At 41.4% G+C, this 23,119-nt stretch overlaps 1 long non-coding RNA gene across 1 annotated transcript in view; it reads right to left on the bottom strand.

Annotated features, from left to right (window-relative positions):
- LOC146490820 (uncharacterized) overlaps window positions 1-22,764 on the bottom strand; it is a 45,720-nt gene extending 22,956 nt beyond the window's left edge. Inside the window, exons 1-2 of the long non-coding RNA XR_014872180.1 lie at window positions 22,393-22,764; window positions 12,998-13,173 (exon numbers count right to left, since the gene is read on the bottom strand). This is a non-coding gene — a long non-coding RNA (uncharacterized LOC146490820). The remainder of the gene's footprint in view (window positions 1-12,997; window positions 13,174-22,392) is intronic.
- Window positions 22,765-23,119: the final 355 nt, after the last annotated feature.

Consider the following 23,119-nt stretch of genomic DNA (forward strand, 5'->3'; position numbering starts at 1 on the left):
GATTCTGATGTGCTGCAGATAGCAAAATATAGCAAGAGTGGGCCCATTATAAAAATCACTCCTGCATCAATAGAATACATTAAAAATATTTACGGGAAAAGTTTGTCTTTAACAGCTATGCTTTTTTCCCCCGCTCCTTTGGCAGCACAGGCTCGCAAAATGTAATATTTATTTGCCCTTAATGATTATAAATAACAAAAGTAATGTTAAACCTGGCAGGATATTTCACCACCTTGTGGCACAGTTAGTGTGAAGGAATGGGAATGTTTTGGCCAGACCAGTGGTGCTCTATAGAAACCTTGCCAAACAAAACATCTCAGCTTTTGTATCATCCAGAATTATTTAAATTGGTTGAGCGGCCCTCTTCTTATGATAATAGCAGTTGGGGGGGGAGACATTTCTTTGAGGATCCATGGTCCTATTGTGTTCCACAACAGAAAAAGAGCTATGGCCAAATTCAACCCCCACTACCTCACATTGCAACATGCTGCCAGAACCCCACAATCTGCAAAATACTCTTGCAAGAGTCACTACAGCCCTTCTTTTCACCTCTCTTAGCCCCTCTGCAGTTCTAAAAACCAGACTAAAACCCATGGGCTGACTGCCAGTGGAATAGAGAAGTAAAGTGCTGAGGTTTAGAGTCAGTGGGCCGGCAAGGCTTTGGAAGTTAGAGCTGTCTGTTAAGGAAAGAGCGAAGGGGGTGCAAGAGTGGCGTGAGAGGGGGGCTACACTGTTGGGACAAGAGAGCCAAGTTTGGGGGGGGGGCAGGCGAGTTGAGTTCGGGGACATGGATGGGGACCCGGGGTGCGGTGTATGTCTCAGACACAATAATACTATTCATTGGGCTCAGACATGGGTGTTAACTCCCCTCTGACAGAGCACAATGGGACTCGGCGGCATTCAGGCAGCCTTGGTGATATTGTTAGTTCAGGGTTGCATTCTCCCTGCCGCAGGATAGAGCGCCTGCATTGTACCCGTCCAGGCAGGATGGATGGAGGGAGGTTTGAGAGGTGAAAGGCAAAGAAAGAGAGAACAGTATGTCTGTCTATCTGTCAGTGCTGAAGGAAAGAGGGCAGGGGTTGGTGAAGGTGGGGAAGGCTGATGGAGGTAGTGGGGTTGGTGGGGAGGGCGATGCGTTTTGCCTTGCGGCACAGGACTTGTTTGTTTCAGGGGGAAATGAATAAAAAGGAGAAACTGAGGCTAAAAGAGACCGTGCAATAAATATTACTCAAGCAGCCAAGTGCAGGGCTAAAGAGACATTAAAGGGGATGGGGACCTAGATGGATTGCATGGTGGCATTTTTATGGAAAGAAAAATTGAGGTTTGCATGGTGCTTTAGAGTTTAGATGCATTTCGTATGTTTGAAGAAATGGAAATGACCAAAATTAGGCAAAAGCTGTTGCTCTTGCGACTCAGATTAAATTATTTAACTACAGAAAGACCAGTAGGATAGGATAGGATAGAGAGACAGGTTAGCATCAAGTTTGCCTCCAAAATAAGTTCAAAATGTTAAGAAATTTCCCCATAATAACAGCTTAAGAAAAGAAATACACATTTTCATGCACTCTCAGATATTAGGAGTTAAGAAAATTTATAAGAGTATTAATCCTTGGTGTCCCTCAATAAAAACTGCTCTTTCATGTCTTAACATTAAAGTTGTTTTAACAGTTGTTTCCCACTTCTGATTGGACACAATCAAAATCTTTACTGTTGTTTGATGTTCTAAATGATTAACTGAGAAAGACAGACATTACCAGATGAATTGAATATGAAAATTCTTGTCTGTTTCAGAGTATTTTCTGCTTTTTCATATAAATTCATTACTCTGATTAAAATGAACTGAAAGCTGTGTTGCCACATGGGCTCGTTGAGCAGCAGGAGTGGGATAAATACTTTACTGGCTTCCTCTTGATATGTAATCAATACACCGGTGCCAAATATAACCAATAAAAAAAAAAGAAAAAACATGCAGGTATCCAAAACTGATTCCCATGACAATTTGACTCATCAGACGCACTGCTGCAGGTTTCTTGCAAAATTGTTGTATCATGTTAACTTTAAATATCATACCACGAGTTACTCTGAGATTCTCATCCTTACTGAGAATCTTAAATATTTTATGAAGGTAGTGCACAGGTAAATTGTACTTCTATATTGCCATTTCAACCTAACTGAGCACTTAAAGTACTTTTTACTACAAGCCTCATTCACCCGTTCACACGCTATCATACAGTGCTTTATTCCATGCCTTTATAAAGGCAATTGTCATGCACACCATCAGGAGGAATTTGGTATGTCAAGGATCAAACCACCAACCTCCTAATCAGAAGGTCACACTCTACCTCATCAGCTGTTCCAACACAGGTGAGGCGTAGTAAAAAAGGAGGTGAGGATGCAAATGTGAAAGGTTACAGTATGAATGTTTTCATACACATATCTAATCACTTACTCACCAGACATGATAGCACGCAACCCACAATTGGACACACGCACTTTCACATACACCTGCTCTCAGAGTATCACTGCTCCTTCTGCACAGAACAACCTGCTCTCATGAACAGTACTTTGTTTGTTTCCCCTCTGGTAAACTCTGACCAACCGTTCCCATAGCAACCCTAGCTACTTGTTCCCTGTGTGAATGTGTGTGTGTGTGTTAAAGAGAAAAGAGAAGAAGAGAGCGAAGTATGTGGGGTTGTGTAGAGGTTTAGAGTAGGACTCTGTGGTTTTACAGCAGATGTGTCCATGTAGAATATATGGATTAAAGGGTCCCTATAATGTACCCCTACAATAAATACTCTCCTCCCGAAAGAACATGATATATGAATTCTTTATCTACACTTAACTGTAGATATCATCATACATACACACAAATCCTTGCCATGGTGATCTGCATTCAGTCTCAGCAGCCAAACCAGCGAAGAGCCAGCGGTATGATGCTGGTTTGTCAGGATGGCAGGGGGAGGCCAGGGCATGGCACTCATCAGGGGGCTAATGCCCTTTGGGGGTGGCTGAGGTAGTAAGGGTAGTGCCCTTTGTCCCTGGAGGAGGATTACACTGGTCAACCAGCACAGACAATACACCCCCTTCCTGGGATGGGAGGACCAACCTGCTCTCTACCAATGATAGGGGCAGTCAACTGATCTCTAACTTAATTAAGGATAGACGAGGGTAAGAGAAGAGGAGAAGGGGTGATATGGAAGACGCAGGGAGAGAGACTGAGAAGATATAGAGGCAGGGATGATAAAAGGGTGGATAAAAAAAGCAAAAAGAGAAGAAACGAAAGAGACACAATGGGCACAGGGACACACTAAAATAAGAGGAGGCATGGAGTTAAAAAGAGAGCAATGGGAAGCGAGGCGGGGGTGTGGGGTGGCTTCTCTAGCACAGGATTAGGGGAGAGAAGATGAAAGGATCAGGTCTAACAGAGGACAGGAAAAAGGCCAGGAGAGATGGCCAGGAGGAGGGAGACCAGAGACTTAAATTTCAAGAAGGGAAATCAAGAAAAAGAGGGTAAAAGAAAAAAGGAAGAGAGTTCAGATGACCAGGAGGCACTGCTGGAGGAGTTACCAAAGCCTTTTTTTATAACAGGTGCACAAAGTGACAACTCCCTCTCTGTCCACTATTTATGCCACAGCACACACGTCCATTCAAATCCAATGACAAATGCAGCAGATAATTCTATTACCGAGGAGTTTAATAGAGGATATTTAGGGGACAGTTAGCGGGCCCAGGTAGCATAGCTTAGCCCCACTGCAGACAGATATGGCTCTGCAACACTTAACAACAGGGATTTGGCAGCACTGTTGATTGAACATGCCAAATCCCATTTGTCAGAGGGCTGTGCGCGTTTGTATCGACACTCTGTAACCTTGTGGCTACGCAAAAGGAGACCTCGGTGTACGTGTGTGTGCGGGAGTGTGTGCTTCCCTGGCGGGTGGGCAGGTAGGTGTGTGGCGTGGTTTAGCTGGATAGGTGTGCTGCTTTTAGCTTCCCTCCACCCTGCATCTGTGTTTCTCTGCTTCCTTCTATCTTTACATCTCCATCCACCTCAATTCCCCCTCTTCGCAAAATAGGGTGACAAGAAGGAGATAGAGAGGCTTTCTCAACACTTCTTTTCTTGCTTTTCCCTCCTTCCCATCCTCCCCCTCTTCCCCCGATTCCTTCCATCCCCTATGGTAGAGCTGCCAGACAGGAGTGCTCAGCAGCTCTCCGAGCATTATTGATCCTGAGAGCAAGCCGGCTGGGGAGTTGGTGTCTCTCTCTCTCTCTCTCTCTCTCTCTCTCCCTCTCTCTCCTCCCTCCATCACAGCCTCATCCCCCAACACAGCTCGCAACTTTTTCCTCCCACCCTCCCTCACTCCCTTCCCGCCTCTACTTCATTTATCAAGGTTAAAGAACTCTTATAAAAAAGGGAAGAGGGGGTCGCCTGGATGTTATCTGACTTCATGAAAGAAATCCCCTCAGGCCACTCCACTAGAGGAGGATGCTCTTCGCTAGACCCAACCCTGCACATCCACACACACACATAGATACACAAAAAAACTCAGTGGCACCAAGCGGCGGCCCACTCATAGCCAGTCAGAAATAGAAAGCAGAAGCATGTCCAGTTTGGTACACAGCAACACGACAATCAGGAATAGAAAGGAAGGAGACGGATGGGCAACAGTAGAGGAAAATAAATACAGTCATTGCCACCCAACAAGGTCAAGTTCACTTTTTTAGAGTTTTTAAGTTGTGATTTTGATGTCGATTTTGATTATCACCCAATTCATTACAAATATTTTAGATTTTGGGTCACCAGGTTAAGTGGTAGACAAATCTTTTCACTAAAGTTTCAGTAACGTTTATGAAAAAACCCACAATGTAGTAGGGTCCTGTCTTCCTTCTCTCACCCCAACCGGTCGCAGCAGATGGCCTGCGACCGGTTGGATGGCCCTCCCTGAGCCTGGTTCTGCCGGAGGTTTCTTCCTGTTAAAAGGGAGTTTTTCCTTCCCACTGTCGCCAAAGTGCTTGCTCATAGGGGGTCATATGATTGTTGGGCTTTTCTCTGTATCTATGAAGCGCCTTGAGGCGACATTTGTTGTGATTTGGCGCTATATAAATAAAATTGAATTGAATTGAATTGAATTGAATATAATTGAATTGAATTGAATTGAATTGAATTGAATTGAATTAAGAAGGTGATTGTAAGAAAATTCAAAGTTGTTATGTTGGATTCAATCCGGGGTATGAAATATATTGTATGGCCATGTGGGCCAGACCAGTAAAATCACATAAAAGAAATCCAACATTTTCCCTATAAGTAGAAAAACATTTAGAAAACTTTCACATTCAGTGAACTATCCACTATTTTCTACAATTTACAGAACACACGATAAGCCCGAGATATGCAAATCATTTGTGCAACTTCAGCAGTATTTCAGTATACTGTAATAGTAAGTGCATTATAATTTCCATGTGTTTGAAGTGGACCTGCAAAATCATGAAACCTTTGCTGTGGAGCTAATTTTATATTACTTCTTTGTGATCCAACTTCTGCAATCAGATCTGCAAATGCTCAGAACTTTTCATACGTTTCCACCTGTGCTTACCATCCTCACAAAAAAATCTGAATTCTGTGCAGTTTCTACACTTTGCAAGCCCATCCACTGCTCTGTATGACATATGGAACTTCTGTGTTGGATGTTTGCAGTTGTTGTAGGTATAGAGGGATCTAGATTAGTTAGAAAAATTATTTATTATTATTATTATTATATAATATATATAATATATATTTAACAAGACCTTTCAGTGTGTTGTTAGAACATTCAGCAATAAACACAGGACATTTTATGTTTTATTTTAACTTAAATACACATCAGAAGAACAACTTCCCAACTTCCCATATCCAGAAATGGGATCATCATCAAGTGCATGGTTTGAAGGCTATGTCATACTGGCATCTAAATCTCCTCCTCTTAGTTAATGGTACCCTGCCTGTTTAAGCTGACAACCATTATCCAACAATTAAAAGCAACGGTGTTAAATAATTTCTTGAAACTGTCGACAAAAACAGGCGTCTCAATTTTACTAGTTTGGCTTAAATAATTAATTACCCCAAATTATTTGTGGGTTTTGGATAATTAAACTGACTGATTTTATTTTGTGTGTCCATGAGGTTTGTGTGTCTACTTAGGATCCATACTTTGTCTGAAGGCCTTTTTTTTACCCCTTGGATTTTTTTTTGAGGAAAGTATCTATCTATCTTCACCTATGAACACTGTCTAGAAGTTCATCCCTCTTTTTTCTATTTATTGGCATACAACCGTACGTAAAGCCTCAGTAAATTATTTATGATAATATCTAATTAAAGCATTGTTATTAAAAGGTGTTATGAAATGTGCACAACTGATCTGTACACAGATGCAAAGCAGGATAGCTAGTTTTCACACAGCCACAAGACCTGTGCGTTTAGAGCCCAGTAATCCATCAGTAGAGTACATACAGTTTCTATATTTCCAGCCTTTAAGAGACTGTAGATGCTATTGTCCCTGTTTGTAAAAGGACTAGAAATGGCTCTACATGTGGAGTACATCCTGTCTTCCATTGTTACTGCTTTCAGTCTCCCCTATAAAGACCTGCCTGCACTCCAGGCTACAACAGCCAGGCAAATACAGACAGCAGCGCATTACAGAGCCATACCTTCCCCTCCCTTTGTGCACGGTAATTGCCACAATGCATCTTCTCGTCCAGCTAATTAAGTGAGTCTTCCCCATTGTCTCCCAATACTATCACCTCTTCACACAGCCAGAAAGAGAAAGGGAGAGCGAGAGTAGGAGAAAGACAGAGATGGGGAAACGTATTAAAGCAATAGATGGAAGGAGCAAAGAGGTGGAAGAAATACAAACGCAGGAGACCAAACAGAAAGGGGATGAATGACAAAGGTATGCATCTGTGTCCCAGTAAATGTTTACCGGTTGAAAAAGGTGCCTGTTGTCTGTGTTCACTCGTGGGTTGTAAATATCACATTAATGCTGTCAGATGAAAATCTCCATTCTTTATAAAGCCAATTCAGGAATCAAGAAAAATAACATTATTCCATTATTTAGATTGACAGTAATGCAGCAATGAGTCTTCTAAGCACTTTCACAAATTTTAAATGTTTATATGAACCTTGAACCATGAACTAAAACTAGTGTTCTCGGTTCCTTGGCTGATAACACAGTGAATAAATGACAACATCACAGCTGAACGTCCCTCAAATAAAAGCTTGCTTGCTTCAGTTGGCTAGTCGAGCTTCAGATTGCAGATTGCGAGTCTCTAAAGGGCTATTTTCACATTTTGATGAGGAAAGTTTCTTTAAGCTCAGCATAAATCTGAGTTAACAGTGGCCATGTACCGATTTGAGAGGCAAACCACGATGTAACCTACAATGACGTAATGTGGAAATCCAGGACAAAGAGAAGTGCAAGACACAAAGGACTTCTTTAGCACATCCATACTAATTCATCTTCATTTTGAAACTTTGCTAAGTTTACATCAGCATTTCAGACCTCTAGAACGGAGATATTTGTAACTGCTGCTGACCTGGTTTTAGTTTTACATTTTAGTCCATATATGCAGGAATAGACACCCATGTTCACGTCTTAATTGGGTCTAATCGGTCACAAAAATGAGGCCAAAACATTGCAGCTAGGCTTAGTGATCTCATTATTCTTGTGTGGTTGCCATTGCAATGGCTTCCTTTAGTAATGCACAATGTGCCCCTTTAATATATTGCCACGTATAAATCTTTATTTATGTTTTCCCTCATCGCCTTATATTTGTGTGTCACTTTCAATAATAAAATCTCCAAAAATATTTGCAGTCTGACTTTTATTTTCATCGCTGTTCATCCTCAGTTATATTTTCGCCACATAACCAACACTCTGCTTCATGTTTACGCCAACATTTATAAGTAAATAGTCGTGTTGTAAGTAAATAGGCATGTCAGGAAAAAGGCAGATTATTTCTGATACTATGCTAAAATGCTTCTCTTGATCGCAGCTGTGTTTAAAGCACCCCGCTGAAATAAATACATACTAGTGTGGATATAGCCTCGGGAAAGTTAACTGCATGTGTCCAGCAGTTAAACCTCTGCAATAAGATATATTTGTCTAGTCTGGATTCAGAATTTTAGAAGTTCTAAATGTGATCAGGGAATTCACTGTAATAAAATTCAGCTTTTATAAAAACAACAAAAAAAACCTGACCTGACCTCATTTGCATTTCAGATTTTTTTAAAAAACTGCCTACACAAACTAAACTGGAGAAGGTCTACAAGTGCACTTCCCTTCCCACATTTCTAAAAATCAGAAGAAAATATTATTAAAAGAACTTGAATTTGATCAAACGCATTTAGTGATTCGGCTCGGTAATCAACACTCGTGTAATGTAATTCTCAACATGCTAGAACAACATGTTTTATGCTTAAGCTGTCGCGTTGCCTTGAATCCTCTACATCTGTGCAATTGTGAATGTACTTGATAGAATTCATAATAACAAAAAAGGTGCTTTTCGTTCCTTTTCTTCTTCACATCCTCTCTCTTCAAGCTCTTTGTCAGAATAACACTGAGGAGTTTGGACTCCAGAATGAATTAGTAGAAGACCCAGATGAACAGATTCATCTAAATTCCACTTTGCTTTAGAGTTTCTAGGAGAACCCCCCCGACACCCCCACCCTTAAACACACACATAGAGACACACACTTGCTCCATGCTCAAGTCCACTAACTGACCTCTTAGGGCAGACGCTGTCTTCCCAACACATCAACCTCCCCACCTCTCCTCCCTAAAAAAAAAAATCCCCTACCAATCCCGAACCCCTCCTTGAACCTCTCACACCACCATCACCCCTCCCACCCTGAATGCTTTCCCTTCCCACACTTAAGTTCCTGTCGAGGCCCTGATAGACATACAGACACGCCGGGTGACATCATGGTGGAGAGAGAAAGACAGACAGAAGAAGGGGACTGCCTGCCTGTCTGCCCCCAGCACCCACACAATACAGAAGGGCATCTGGCACTGGGTTGTGGTGGTGGGGTATGTTTTTTAAAAGGCGGGGGGGGGGGGTCTGTCAGGACAAAGAATTTAGATCCCCTTCCCTGGAATACGATTATAGTTTGTAAATGGCGGCCGAGACGTAAACATGTGAGAAGAAAGGGGCTGCGGTGTGGTGGTCGGTACGAGAGTGAACACACTAAAAGAAAAATGCATTTTTAGCTATTCGAGGAGGACTTTGGGAATTTCATGAGCATGTAAGCCTGAACCGAGAGACAGAAAAAGAACAAAATCAACATGTAGGAATTTAAAAAAAAATCCCAAATCTTTGTAGTGTTGTAGTGTAGTGTAGTGTATAAACCAGAGGATCACAAATGTGGTGGTGGCATCTGCACGTGTGCGTTTGTGGACGCACTCGCACTTTGTTAATTTGCAAGATGAAACAATGGTTCCAGCGGGATAGAAAACAGTGTCATAATACTCTCTCCTGGCCCCCCACCTCTGTCGCCGTCTGAGAGGCTGCCTGCTTGCTGTGTGCATACAAGTGTGTGTCTGTCTGTGTGCATACATAAAATAAATGAGCTGTGCGTATGCATTGTGAGAGTCCGCAGGCCCAGTGTATATATTAAAAATGTGACTTGACCCTGGCAGGCTGAAGCAGGGTTTCTGCGTCGTACTGGGCGTGGGAAAAAGGGGAGACCTCTTTTCACAGCTGCTTCGGCCGTTGCATTGAACCAATGGAGGCCCCCCGCCACCCCCAGCCTGCCTCCGCCACTAATGCCACCCCCCCCCCCTCCCCTTTCCTATTCACTCTGCAGCCCGCTGCCTTTCAGTGGACCCCTGTCCCTCCCTTCTGCGCTCTGTTCGTCACCCTGCTGCACCCCACCACCCTCGCCACCACCAATCTTTAATACAGCCACCATTCAGCCAGTGCACATTGAGATGCCAGAGGCCTCTCTGCTTTAAGGAGGTAAAGAATAACAAATACCAATGCAAAGTGAGTAACTTGTATGGTAATTTATATTTGCTGAACGCACCAAACTATACAGTAAATGTACATATATGAAAACTATATGAACTCTTTAACAGTTAATATCACACATAATTTTAACAGGGACAGCTTTCTCCCAGAGGCTGATTCTACTTTTAAAGTTTTTGTGTTTTTAAACCCAATTCTGTTTTCCTGACACCCATATCCTCCTCTCTCTTTTCCCTTTTCAAGCCCCTCAGCACAGACTTTAATTTCAGTTAACATACTTTAACACAACTTTAAACCTTTGTGCCGACGCACACCCGGGCAAACACACATTTGGCCCCTTTCACCACCTCCCTCCATCCAGTGTATTCACTTGAAGAGATTTATTTCCTATCAAGCTGCATAATGCAGAGGGTATAATTTAAATCAACGTTTAAGAACAGCCAAGTAGCGCGGTTTCTGCATACAAATCTAGAAAGCCTGGGAAAAATATTCCCAGCAAACAGCCGGCTGTTAGGAGCAGATTGCCAACTTTAAGAAGCCACGGGTGGGAGGTAGGTGTTTGGTTTTGCCAATAAAGATAACCTATTACAGATAAACCTCACAATCAGTCTGTTTAAACACATAATGCAGGCTTCATTTGTTTCTAACACGCTCGCTAATCTGACAGTATTAACCATGCAACGGCAGGCTCAGAGCAGAATCATAAAAAACACACACCCACATGCAATTTTGTAGAAACTTTAAAAGGTCACATAATGTGCAGAATAACTCCATCAGATTCTCAGGAGCAGTCCTATCACGCTGTCTAGCTACCCCGCTGTTACACCAGGCATGTTGAGGAAATGTTGAGAAGCAGCAAGGGGGCAGCGACGGGGGAGGAGGGAGGGAGGTTGTAGCCGAGAACCTGAAAGGACTCCATCTCCCTTGGCCAACATGCCATGACGGTGTGGAGCTGCAGTCTGAATTGGTTTCTCTGGGGTGGCGGAGCTGGAGAGGTGATGGCAAGATGAGCCTGAATTGGGATGGAGGATGGGGGTGGGAGGTTTGAGCAGGAGGAGATATGACATGCTGAGGTGTCTGTGTGTGCGTGTGTGTGTGTGTGCGCACGTGCGTGTGTGTGTGTGCGCGCGCGCGCGCGTGTGTGTGTGTTTGCGTGTTCAAGAGAGAAACTAAGAGAAAGAGAAAGAAGGCACACCAGATCTGAGGTACTGTAAATGAGCGGATTACTGCTTCCCTCTCTTCGAGTCTTTCCATATACATGAGAGTGCTCAGCTGTGGAAGCAACACTGCAATGTGTGAAATCACACATGCTCCCACCGGCACTTGCTTATGGAACAATTGCAACTAATGCACAATGCGTATGGGAGTTTTGTGAGGGGAAAACACAGCATGAATGCACGCTGGTGCATGCTAGCTCTTAATTGCTGCTATGAATACAAAGAGGACGTGAAGAGTGTCACTTCTGGATTGATGCATTTCTGTGTCAAATTTAGCCCGTAGCTATGCCTCTACTTCTAAAGCTCATGTCCAGCCAAAGCTTGTTTGCATCGATTTATCTAGTTCGTGGATATGATATTGACTAAGTAGACCGGCAGCCCTCATCGAGTTGAAGCAAAGCAAAGGAGGTTTAAGAGGTGGTCTAACGCTATGGAGGAGGATAGCCACAGGCTGTGAAATCTCCTCTGATCTTCCCTTGTCTGATTCTCAAACGCAACCTCTTCTCTTGGGGGGCATGCTGATATAGAACTAAGCCAATGTCACAGAACGCTCATCTAACCCTGGAGGGAAATAAAAAAAAAAAATCACTTCTTCTGTCTATCCCCGATGACGGCCCTCAATCTCTATGGAAGGGGCTTCATCTCCCTCTGCTTCCCTCTCCAGTACTGCCTCCATCACTCCGTCTACTTTGTTCTCTGCAGGAGGTTGAACATGCACGAGCTGAGCAGCGTTCGCACCCTTGATGGCCTGCTATAGCAACTGTTAGGATAGGGAAGGTAATCTTGTCATGTCACTCAACACTCAGGAGGAAGTGGGGAGGGAAGTGGGTGAGTCACCTACATCTGGTTTCAGCCTTCCATCATCTGCAACATTATAAAACACATAGCTTGCAAGGTTTTGCCAACTAGGTAGCAAAGTAACTGGCAACCGAAGCCAGAAATATCTGCCGATACAATAGGATATATATTGTGATGAGCATCTAATAGAGGGGAAAAATACAAAACAGTGAACCACACATTTTCCTTTAAAATAACTAATAACTATGCAAGAAACTGGATGGGAAAATTTTTAAAAATTCTACCAGTTGGGTGAAAAAGGGTTAGCTTTTATAATAATAATAATAATAATAATAATAATAATAATAATAATAATAATAATAATAATAATAATAATAATAATAATAATAATAATAATAATGATGATAATGAAGTAAAGAAAGAAGTATTTCTTCGTGGGAGCACAGGAAAATAAAGGGTGTTATAGAGACCAAAGAAGAGCCAACTAGAAAGAGGAGGACATAGAGAGACAGAGATGAAAAGGGAGAATTAGTGAAGTGAGGGACTTAGCCACCCTGAAAGTCTTTCCACATGAGCACACCTTATGCACACAACAGGCTAAGGCCCCCCACCTATGTATGTTTAAAGGGATAAAGAGCGTGGACACATGAATTAAAATATAGATTATACAAGTGGCCACCCCTTCTTATCTGCCAAATCCGAAGAATCTAACAAATTGGATCAGGCACTATTAAGCAGAGGGCAAGAGATGAGTGAACAAAAAGGGTGTATGTGAAGAATGAGAAGGATGTAAAGCTTACCACTTTTCCGTGAAGACATAAACTGTCATACTCTGAAGACTTAGTTCAATGTACATTATAAATGTAAAGTTTTCAAGCAAACTAGTTCGTCTGTTTATGTGAAATGAATTGAGGGTAGTTTAGAAATGTTTCAAGTTCAAGTGTGTTGACAAAAACAGATTATTAGCATAGCACTGTGTGTCTCACCTCTGCACTACAGTGATGAAGCCTCATCCTGACCCAGTCGGTGACCTTTGCTCCTCGGGGCAGGAGGCTGCTGTTTCCCTTCTGACCTTCTGCTGTCCTGTAGGTCCAGGCGCAGGCCTGCCGGTGAGGTCTGTGTATTTCTGTGTGACTGCCCTCACTCTGCACTGCACAGATTCCTGCAAAAACATAAAGCGTTAAGTTGAGAGAGGGCCCACTCCTGCAGCAGGTCATGGTCGTAATCTACCTGAGCCCAGGTCACAATTTAATTTCACCACCATAAACCTTTTGCCCACACTCTCACAGAAAATATTCGAGGATTGTTACACCAATAAAAAAAACCTTTAACTTGGACCTCCTAGTAGTATCACAGCATATTTTTTCCTAAGTTTTGATTCATAAATCAAATCAAGACTATCAAACTTCTATTTCAAATTGTCAGCTACAATTAGTGCTTTTGTTCTTAACACAGAAACACTTTATTTAAAAAAATAATATTTATATCTGAACTGGAGCAGGAATATAGTAAAGCTACAAGGAAAAAGCCACCTCATTTCTAATGAATTTTATTTATGTATTTAATATAAATTAATATAAAGAAAACCTCTATTTAATACTACAGTATTAAATGTTAAGAGTAATGCAGATTACTAATACAGCTTTACCTGTTTAGAATTACAAGAAAAGTTTATGTTTTTCTAATGCAGTTGTCTGTAACACCAGTCTCTTCAACAAACACACACACACACACGCGCGCGCGCACACACACAAACGATTACACAAAATACTCAAAGATTACATCCAGTAAAATCTGACATCCTTTGCGGGTTTAAAGCCTGCATGTCAGCCTTTCAATTTTTTTTCCTCTTTCCCTTGCATGGGTCAGAGGCTGTTGCTAGGCTACCAAACCCAGAATTCATAAGTTCAGAGAAGAGGTTTATATAGGCCACTGCAATTCAAGGTAAAACGATAATAGAAAGCTGATAAAGCTGGAATATGGGTTCAGACGATGTTGAATCATATAGACCACAAACACTGATTTATTTCACCTTCAAAGGCAAACGTATAATGTTAATCATAATATTAACTTATTTTTTTTTCAAATCTGAAGTTTAAAAATGTAAGCAATTTTTTAAAGGGAAAACATATTATAGTAACTTGAAATAATGCTCACAATTATTCAAGAAAAGGATGTTACCTTGGTAATAGGTCTGTAAACCGAAAACAATGATGGACAATAAACAGCATGGCTGCTCTGTCCCAGAATTTTTGCCTGCCCTTATGAAACACACAGAGCTAAAACATAAAAATATTGTTGGTAAATTGGAGGCTTACATTTTGGTGAGAAAGGCTATAGGCATGATAGATTTGGTTGGAAATGCATGCATTTGTGCATAAAAGAGAATTTCCCCGCCTCTGTCTTATACAAAATACTCAGTCCTGTCTTTTTAGTCCTATTCTCTCTAGTCTCACCACAACTTTGTGCCATTTGTTAATGTTGCCATTATAATGCAGAATAAACCCAGGCATGTGAAACAATAAATGAGATTCAAATAGGCCTACAAATAGAGAAATCACAGAGACAATGGACAGTTTAATGCAGCCATGTGGCAGGTGCTTGCAGGCTAGACCTAGACTAGACTAGACTGGGCTCCATCTGGTGTTGAGGGCCTCCTCCTGATGGTGGAGAGGGCCCAGACAGACACATATTAATGTGGGAACACCGACGTCTAGCCTGCCTCTAAGTCACTCAGCAGACTGCATTTCAATCTCAAAGGCCTCTCCCCATATCCTCCATTTATTACCCCTCAGCAATGCATGAAATTCTACTACAGCTGGAAGGAAGCTGGGAGGCTGGTGCTGTTGTTATAGCACACAGATGACAGGGCGTGATGTATTATAAGTGCCTCGGCTTAATTATCGGTTAAATGAATAGAAGAGAGGGGAATTATAAAAAAAAGATTTCTGCACACATTGTCCACAAGTCGCAACTATTTTTCAAATACTGGGTTTATCAAATCACAATGCTGTGGCTTTGATTTCATTTGAAGGTATTGATTCTTTACATAAAAATGTCTCACCTAGAAATAAGCTTGTACTGATTTCACGTTGTGGATATCCTGACACCATGCAAACCTTGCATAATACCAGACTCTATTACACTAACTGAACAATAACTGCACAGCACACACACTAATATTATCATAATTACAACTGCAGGGAGCTAATATTTCTAACCTTACGTGTGAATGGCACATATTTACTAATATGCACAGACAATACCGACTCGCACGTACAGCAGCATGACACCACAAAAGCACAGCTCACTGAGAAGGCACAGACGTCTTCTAGCTAGGTCCATTGCTAGCACCTGCCCTGCTCTGTGACGCAGTATAAGCCAGGGCCTACCAACAGTAGCACCAGGCTCTGTTCTGCTACACACTCACACACTCTCCACAGTGCAGAGCCGCAAGCAGCCACCGATTTAGCAGCTATAGCACTGAATTGGCATGTTTAAAATTCCATATGCTTCACACTACAGAGAACATCCTGTCATTCAGTGGCAGCTCCACTCTGACTCAGATTGAGTGGAGAATGAGCAGATAATGTGCACCCCAAAAAGCATTATAAAACAAGCCTGAAAACCAGTCTGGGTGACCCAGCTGACCCTGCCTTTCAGTGATGCTGCCTCCCAAAATCCCTCTGCTTGGCCTGCTACTCTACATCAGCAATCAAATCATGCTGTGATTTGTGAGAGGCCAGAGTGCTCAGTCATATCTACCTTTTAACAGAGAAAATACAACTTAGTGGCAATGTAGCATGCTTGTTTTTCTCACCATCAAAACCAGAATGTGCCTTTGTTTTAACTGCACAACGTTGTGCTTTCCTGGCCTCAGCACAAGCACGAGCTGTTGTTTTGAACTGTCTTCTGTGTCTGTGAAGCTTTAAAATGCTCCTGATAAGGGCATCAATCATGCTAAATCCACGAATACAACATGATCCCTTTGACAAACATCTGTGTCTTCTTCCTCCACTTCATAACCTGTCACACATTACTTTGATGAGCTGCTACACATCCTCCTCCTTACTCCTATAGGTATAATATATTAAACACTCTGAATGCATCTGAAAGATGGATCATTGCCATCAGAATCAAAAGAAGCACATAAAGGTGAGTGTACCTCTTAAACAGAATACTTCTGCATGGTGTGACATGGCTCGATGACGCACCTGCATTTTGCGTTTTAAAGGTAAAATACAACGATGTGCATTAACAGATTGCTACCAATAAGAAGCTTTGATTCTTAATACAATTTTTCCAAATCCAATAGGCTACACAAACAGGCCAGCAGAGAGGGGACATGGGGGCTTCTGATAGAACACGTGACATTCAAGATCCCTCCAATCAGGTGCCTCTTCTAGCTACAGCTCGTGCTCATCTCACCTCATCTCCCCTGTTTATCGGCATCGAAATAACTACACGGTTAATGCAAAAAAAAAAAAAAACCCACAAAAAAAACCCAAAACAGAAAACATATCTAAAACACCAGTCTTAGCTACTGTAACAAGGCAAGCACGTTCCATTCAAAGAGAAAGCACCAAAGCATGAACACCACTGCCGAATCGCCCTCCTCCTCCTCATCATCACTCTATGAATGGAGCCTGTCTCCGGTTGCTACTGTCACTCCACGCATCCTTCTCGAAAGAAATATAGCACCATGAATCCGTTTTTTCGGAGGCCATGTTCCTCTCTGCACCGGTGCACGTCCAAGGAGATGGGATACGTTTCCCTGTGCGATGCACGGACGCTGCCGCGGGCTTCCAGTCCTCCGTGCAGGCTGCATCCATCCGCTCCGGCAGCACCCCCTTCTCGGTCCGGTTCCGGCTCGCTCTGCCGTGACGACTGCAGAATTAGTTTATACATTCGGTTCTCTAGCTTTATGATATTACATAAACTCATACAGCTAGATAACCAAAGAGAAAAACTAACCCACGTCTCTTAAAGGGGCCGCCGGAGGTGCTTGTGTTGTGGTCACATGGAGCCATTGCATTCCGCCTGCATGCATGCGCACGCCTCTCTCCCTCTCTCTCTCGCTCCCTCTCTCTATATAATGTACACGCCGAAATGCGCGCATGCACAAAGCAGGTTACAGTCAAGGTAATACCCTGTTTTATTATGATCTTTACGGTATGGCTTGTTCAGATCAAACCTAGCATCACCAGACAGCTCCAAACTGAAAAGGCATTAATACAGAAGGACAGGACAAGTAATATTAAGAAAGAAACATGCAAGCCATAGTTTACATCGCCACAATCACCACATGTGCTCCAGAGGCAAAGCAGCAATGGCACCATACAACGTGTCTTATTTTCAACCGAGCCTATTCCTACCTCGTAGCAATCAAACTGCGGACTATTCATCATCTCCGTTCTTCAAAAACACTGCTGAACTTCCTCCTACTACAAGTCCTGAGGAGCATCTGCAGGGTGAAGTCACCCAGCTGCAGGAGGAGGAGGATGATACATCCACCTGTCATCTATGGACAGGCGTAACAGGAAACCCGGCTCTATGCCCTAATATAGCATACATGTACCAACTATTAATGTCCAACTTTGGCTCCTACGGCGATAACACAACACATAAGAGACAATGCTACGTCCGCTCTTTTCCCAACAGAACTCACAAACAACCGGCTTATTGTTCTTTTAAATGCCAACTCACATCGACCCATTTCAGAGCATAGAGCACAGTTTCCTCGTTGAGTGAATTAATCCATGAATTGTTTGAAAGCAAGACAAACTTCCAAAGGCCTATATAACCTACAGCACACGAGCTTCCAGCTAAATGTCAACAACATGATCTAGTGGAACAAGTCCCGCCTCACTTGATGTTACTGTATGTTCTGGATTATAGCATGTTGTGGCATGCTATAAGATGACAGCAGGACGAACAAGCCTTTATAATCCTTTATAATCAGCCACACATGGCTATTATACTCGAACTTGTTACTTTTCCTCGTGATAAGCGCGTCGAGCTAGATTTTAGGGGGGGGGGGGGGGTGAATGGATTCCAAATATAAAGGCAGGACGAAATACTAAATCGACATCTTTAATAAGGAAGCCGGTTTTGCGGTACAAATACTTAATTTTTGAAATAAATTAATGGTGCCCAAGTAAATCAAAACAAATAAGGTAAATAATTTAAATTAATTCTATTATTTTTACTTTTATTTTAATTGTCATACAAAGTTAGATTAGATAGGTCACGCTGAATTGAGAATAATACACAACATACTCACAGATTCTATTTGAAAGAGCAGGTTCCATGATCGGACGCTCACACCTTGCTCAGAGGCAGCAATATTAAAATCCACTAGGCACAAATATTCTTCCAGTCTCAGGTCGGGATTGAAGCCTCCTCCTTTGGCTATGTCCAGCTGTGGTACCGCGTGTCGACCATGTGGGATACCGACACGCGCGAAGACAAAGCCCATTTTACACAGAACATCACCATGTGCACGTAAGAAATACACGACAAATAATGTGGGGTATCAAGCAAGCCGCAGCAAAGCCCGAGGAAGAGAAAGCGAGAGTGAGGAGAAGGCGCATAGCAGTGTCAGATATGGGGAGCAGGAGGTGGAGGGCCGCTCCGGGGCCTCGGGGTCAGACTGCCAAGGGATACGCGCGAAATTAGGTATGCTCACTGGCACGCACACATGGGTTAGCATCAGAGATATGGGGTGGATAAAACGGACACACGGAGTAATGAAAGTTCAAGACAGAGTAGACACAATGATTTCCAGAACAGCTTCCATTAAGCTTATTCGCTATAATAAACAGATACCGCCTGTGGGAGTGGTTGTTGGACCTCAATATGAAGTCCGAAGACCCTGCCAAAATCTACTAGAGGTGATTTCCCTCAACAATGTAAGGGCTAATTATTTTCCTTTTCTATTGTCAATCTACAGATCATGTACTGTGCTTTCCTCACATCGCTAATAACAACAGCATAGCAGAAGCCTATTCCAAAAAAAAGATAACCAGAAATGGAGATAGCCATGCAACAGTGTGTAACACCACCACAGTCACATAAGTGCATGAATCTGCATGGGCAGCATACACCTGTCCGTGTTTAGGGACATCCCTAAATATCCTGTGCGTAAAGACAGGAAGTCTGCTCGTATGAAGAAAGATATAACAGCCTGCAGCCTGTTTTTGGATAAAAGCCCGTTAAGTTAAGCAGTATAGTGTTATTTTTAATAACAAATCATCTTATTTTTACAGCCCTGTTCCATTTTCTATGCGTTTATTTTGATTATGACTACTAGGTTTCAGGAAATCAGCATTTAAGCTTTAGTTAATAATTTCAGTGAGATGATTGTCTGGAGGTCAAATTAACAAAATGCAGAGAATGACTACAAAGCGTCAGTGTACGCAAAAACATAAATAGGAATACATTAGACGTAGGATTTCGTGCAATCTCAGTAAAAGCCTGTAATGTGTTAGCTCGTCACTTTCAGCTGACGCTGCGTGTTTTAGATGGAGCTTCATAAAATTCACAACCTTTACCAAACAGTTTATTCAAAAGTATATTCATAATAATCACCCCCCCCCCCCCCTCGCTCTCTCCTTATGTGTATGTGTGTGTGTGTGTGTGTGTGTGTGGGTGGGTGGCTCCTACAGTAATTTCAACTGTAATGAGCTATTCCAGTTTTCTTTTGATGTACCTTTTTAGAAAGAGTTGCAGACAGTTATTGGATTATATATATATATATATATATAGCTGTTGCAAATTTTAAAAAAAAACTCCACAAATTCACATTTTTCTTTAACTACCAACGCGCCGAATTTACGACACTAAAATATAAGGAAGTAGTTTTTATTATGCTTTATTTTATTGTTTGTCTTTTTTGTTACTAAAAATGCTATAACTTTCAATTTTTCAATTAACTTAACAAGCCAATTATTCTTTATCTAAAAAAGTAATAACTGTTATTCTTTTGGAAATGAGTGAATTAAAATCTTTGCTGAGAATTGGATAAAATCGCATTTTCTGCCGCTTAAGTCGTAACTATCATTGTGTGTGCGTCTGTGTCTCCTTTTTCTTTCTGTCTTTCTCTGTTAAAATAAAATGCTTGTACTGTGCGTTAATTCTGATTGACTCTCAGTTCTGCTTTCATCAGGCTCGAGTTGATGCATCTGAGCCCGCCCCCTGACTGCGTCACGTCCTGTCAGACATGAAGTACAGTAAAGGTGTTCAGGACAACCAATTGAACCTCTTACCTTCACTCAGAGTATTCTGTTCTATCCTATTCGATTCTATTTTCATGCCCCATCTTATCCTTATCATCTCTCCGTTTTAGCCTTTATACTATAAATAAAGTAAATAAAATAGACTAGAATAAAATACACTCTCAGGGGTGATTTGTTTATACCGTTTGCTAAAGTCACATATGACTTACGGTGTATTCGGTGATATCAAGGGGTGAAAGAATTCCTTCTTTCTGCTTTTTCCCGACTAAATAATAATAAAAAATAATAGCAAAAAGGTGAAAAACAAAAAAGTAAAAGTAAATTAAAAGAACAAAGCTGCAGAGTGTGTTTGAATTTTAATGTTTATCACGAAAAGTACAAAGACTGAACTGCACAAAGAAAAAGGGAAAAGGGGAGTCTCTGTCCATGGTGCTGAAACGAATGAAATTAATTGCCACTGTCGTTGTTATTTTTAAAGAAAAAGTAAAAATCTGAACTATTACGGGTTTGTAAGCAAATCTGAAAGCTCTGAGACGAAATAAAATTTAAGGAAGAATATTTTGAAATTAAAACTAAGTAAACATAGTTACAAACGTGGGGGGGGGGGGAAAACGACACTGAAATTCTAATCGAGAGGTTACACACCAACTTTTCAGTACTAAGATCTGTTTTCTGAGAAGAATAAAATAATTTATGAATTGAATAATTATACGAATCTACGAACAGACTTCAAGAACCACAATCCCCTGCGTTTTAATGTGATTTAATTTAAATGTGTTGTTTTGACACGCAAACACAGCATAAATATGACCGCAATTTAACTCTATAATTATACTTAAATGCCAGATTTACGCCGGAATTTTACGCATAAAGATGGCAGCTATAGTGTTGAGTTTAGTTTTTCTATGCAGCGAAACTGTGTGTACTGAATTTAAATAAAATGCCTTAAAAAAAACTTATCGCATAGAAACAAATAAAGCGGCAGTGTTGTAAGCCTGATTTTATATGACGCGGAAAAATTGTGTGTTTTAATGTTTTAAGTAGAGATGGCAGACAATTTACAGAAGTCTTGCACCTGTTGCATGGTGAAAGAAAGAAAATAGGAGAATAATCCTATATATATATATATATATATATATATATATATATATATATATATATATATATATATATATATATATATATGAAGAAATTAACTCTATGAAACTATTTCATTTCTAAATAACGAAGCGAGCAATCATATATCAATATTTGGATTTCAATTGTTATATATGAAACTATTATTTTAAGTACCTCTGTGAGAGATAACAAATCTCTTATAGTGTAAGTCCTGGAAATGATTGCAAATGAATGCCTTATATATTTTGGCAAATAAATAAATAAGAAATAAAAAAAAACAATACTATAACTAAAGAAATATAATATATATATATATATGATTGTTTCTGCGAATTTGGTGTTTCTCTAAACTCATCTGCAATGGCCTGATTAATTAATTTCACGCTGTAGCCCCAGAGAAGATTTTCCCACAAACAAGTGACCAAGAAAAAAAAAAGAAGACTACGAAAGAAAAAAAAATCTCCCAAAGAAAGAAAGAAAGTCAACATCAAGTTCAACAACGTGCTGGTGCTCATTAGCATCACAATGCTGTCTGGGAGCACACAAGTCTTCTTAACAAGAGGCTCTGGCGTCAAGTCCCTCCACCTCCCAGCCAAGGGGACATTTTCCCAGGCTCTGCTAACAATCACACAACTGTTTGCTTTATAAACGCCAGCTCTGGGGCCACTAAGCCCGCCTCATCAGCGCTCAATGGATGGGCCCGCTAATATGGGATGGAAGGGCCGGCTGCCACTCATCAGTTAGAGCTCACCATAATTGACAGCGAAATTTTCAGTTTAACTTGAACCACTATGCAACCTTTACTGAAAAGTGCATTCATATTTCTGCATGATTTTTTTTAACTTATATAAATACTATTACATACAATTATTATTATTATTATTATTATTATTATTATTATTATTGCTTTTAGCGGTAGTGTTTTAAGTGCTTTTGAAATATGTTACTCGAGCTACCTTTTCCCCCCAGAGTCTCAAGGTTAAGACTACATGACCTTAAATAAATCATATTAAAAACATACTTACAAGCTGTGTACTCAGTAAATCCCACATCTCCAGCTGAAGTCCATTCAGTGCTTTAATTCAAGTTTCTATCGGCCATCTCTCAAGTGCAACCAAACTCTAAGAGCCCAAAGTCCAGCCAATCGATGAACAAGCCTTCGCAAATTGAGAGTAAATCTACACAATGAGTTGATCCAAGCCCAAAGAAGTGTGGTTTTTCTTTTTTCGTTTCTTCCTTTTCATAACTTTCTTTTCTTTTTTCCTTTCTTTTAAAAAAAAAAATCACTGCCATTACTTCTGCATCGACACAAGCCAAGGCCGAGGTGATACTGCTGCCAGCATCCTCCTGCTTTCTCCTCACCAGCCTCGGATGACAGTATGCGGTGATGTTGCGTCGCCGGTCCCCTCCTCCTCTCTCTCTCTCTCTCACTCGCTCTCTCTCTCTCTCTCTCTCTCTCTCTCTTGCGCGCTCTCTCTCTCTCTTGCAAACATAACGCCTGGTGTGCACGACGTGTACAGAAACTCAAACATTCTTCGGTGACCATTGTGAAATCCATTGTTATGCTTGAATGACGGGTCTCTCTTTCTTTAAGTTGCATCCAGCGTTTGATATACGTGGTGAGCCGAAAAGCACAGTCTCCGTGGCTGCTGGTGAGAGAGCCCAGGAGACGGAGGAGAGAAAGGAGCCGGGGAGAATCACCTGGAGACAGACGCAGACCTCAAATTTTGGTCTACTGGGAAAAAACGACAG

The sequence above is a fragment of the Neolamprologus multifasciatus genome, chromosome 23 (genome assembly GCF_963576455.1).
Source record: "Neolamprologus multifasciatus chromosome 23, fNeoMul1.2, whole genome shotgun sequence".
NCBI classification, from domain to species: Eukaryota; Metazoa; Chordata; class Actinopteri; order Cichliformes; family Cichlidae; genus Neolamprologus; species Neolamprologus multifasciatus.